This window comes from Lampris incognitus, unplaced genomic scaffold, assembly GCF_029633865.1.
Source record: "Lampris incognitus isolate fLamInc1 unplaced genomic scaffold, fLamInc1.hap2 scaffold_218, whole genome shotgun sequence".
NCBI lineage: Eukaryota > Metazoa > Chordata > Actinopteri > Lampriformes > Lampridae > Lampris > Lampris incognitus.
This window is the reverse complement of record NW_026611176.1, coordinates 7501-10000: the sequence shown is the minus strand read 5'-3', so window position 1 is coordinate 10000 and position 2500 is coordinate 7501.

Genomic DNA, 2500 nt, shown 5'->3' with positions numbered 1-2500 from the left:
CGCACTCTGCTCGCCACTAAGAACATTAAATAAAGGACATCGATCCGCCAGACCGGAGGAACCGACCGCCCGAACGCCGGCAAAGCCGGCCGGCGGACACCCTCCGAAGGCGTGTTAAGTTGGCCCATCGATCAGGACACAAACACGCAACAAATCCAGTCCGGGGTGTGGTGTAAGCAGCCCTACTGTAACCAGCCCTGCCAGAGAAATCCCCTAACCCTAACCCTAAACGTACGGCAGACGCGTCCCCTGGCTCTCACATTGACAACTGAGAGGCTTCTGAAAACCTGGCCACGCCCATCAGTAAAAACCACTACAGCAAGTGACGACATATGTACCTTCAAAGTGCTGTACTACAGGGTGCTGTTCAAAAGGTATCTATCCCGTTTACTCTCTATGCTTCATATATCATCATATTATTGAAAAGTGCAAGCCTTTAGGGACAACAGCAACTCAAGTCGCCAACGCTCTGTTGACTCAATAACTGCAGAGATCCAAACTTCTCCTGGCATTAACATCGGCACAAAAACTGTGCGCCGGGAGCTTCGTGGAATATGGGTTTCTATGGATTCAGAATGAGATGTCAGAAAAGCTCCTGTAGGTGTAATGGTCAGTTATCTCAATACTTTTGGACATATATTGTGCGTGTGCGTGTGTCTGTGATACCTAACATAAACACACCTGTATTACTAGAATTGATAGTTCACGCCACAAAAGTGAGGGGCAAACATAGAAAAGCGTGCAACCCAGCCACTGAGGATGCACAAGCCAATGCATTCTTAGTGCAGGTCCCAAGCCAGGACAAATGGGGAGGGTTACGTCAGGAAGGGCATCCGGCGTCAAATCTTTGCCAAATCAAATATGCGGATCATAAATAAGATTTCCATACCGGATCGGTCGAGGCCCGGGTTACCGACGACCGCCATCGGTACTGTTAACCAGCGGAGTGCCGGTGGAAACTAGGCTACTGTTGGGCGAAGGAAAAGGAGAGGGGGAAGGCATGTCCAGAGGCAGCTAGAGAGGAGGAAGGGTAGGCGTGTGGAGGTGAGAGTCAGTCGGAACTTTGAATGTTGGCACTATGGCTAGTAAAGGGAGAGAGCTGGCTGACGTGATGGAAAGAAGAAAGGTGACAAGAGACAAGGTGGAAGGGGAGTAAGGCCAGGAGCATCGCAGGTGGGTTCAAACTCTTCTACCATGGTGCGAATGGGAGGAGAAATGGGGTAGGGGTCATTCTGAAGGAAGAGTATGTCAAGAGCGTGCTGGAGGTGAACACAGTGTCAGACAGAGTGAGGATTATGAAGCTGGAAATCGAAGGTGTATTGCTGACGGTTATCAGCGCATATGCCCCGCAAGTCGGGTGTAAGATGGACGAAAAAGAAGAATTCTGGAGTTGAGTTGGACGACGTGGTGGAAAGGGTACCCAAGGAGGAGGGAGTGGTGATTGGAGCGGACTTCGATGGACACGTTGCTGAAGGGAACAGAGGTGATGAGGAGTTGATGGTAAGGTATGGAATCGAGGAGAGAAATGTGGAAGGACAGATGGTGTTCGATTTTGCGAAAAGGATGGAAATGGCTGAGGTGAATACATATTTCAAGAAGAGGGAGGAGCACAGGGTGACGACGTATACGAGTGGAGGAAAGTGCACACAGGTGGACTATATCTTGTGTAGAAGGCGCGATGTAAAACGGATTGCATACTGCAAGGTGGTGACAGGGGAGAACGTAGCTAGGCAGCATCGGATGGTGGTCTGTAAGATGACTTTGGAGACCAACATGAGGAAGCGAGTGAAGACACAGCCGAAGATCAAATGGTGGAAGTTGAAGAAGGAAGACTGTTGTGTGGAGTTCAGGCAGGAGTTAACACAGGCACTGAGTGGTAGTGAAGAGTTGCCAGATGGCTGGGCAAGCGCTGCAGAAATAGTGAGGAAGACAGCTAGGAATGTACTTGGTGTGTCATCGGGACAGAGGAAGGAAGACAAGGAGACTTGGCGGTGGTGGTGGTGGTGGTGGTGGTGGAAGGAGGAAGTAGAGCAAAGTATACAGAGGAAAAGGTTGGCAAAGAAGAAGTGGGATAGTCAGAGAGATGAAGAAAGTACACAGGAGTACAAGGAGATGCAGCGTAAAGCAAAGAGAGAGGTGGCAAAGGTAAAGGAAAAGGCGTACGGTGAGCTGTATGACAGGTTAGACACTAAGGAAGGAGAAAAAGACTTGTACAGATTGGCTAGACAGAGAGACCGAGCTGCCGAGGATGTGCGACAAGTTAGGGCGATCAAAGATACAGATGGAAATGTGCTGCCAAGCGAGGAGAGTGTGCTACGAAGTGGAAGGACTACTTTGACGGGCTGATAAATGAAGAAAATGAGAGAGACAGAGAGAGAGAGAGAGAGAGAGAGAGAGAGAGAGAGAGAGAGAGAGAGAGAGAGAGAGAAAGGGTTGGTTGATTGAGAAGTATAGAGAAGGCCAGAAAGACTTGCATTGTGTCTTTGTAGATTTACAGAAA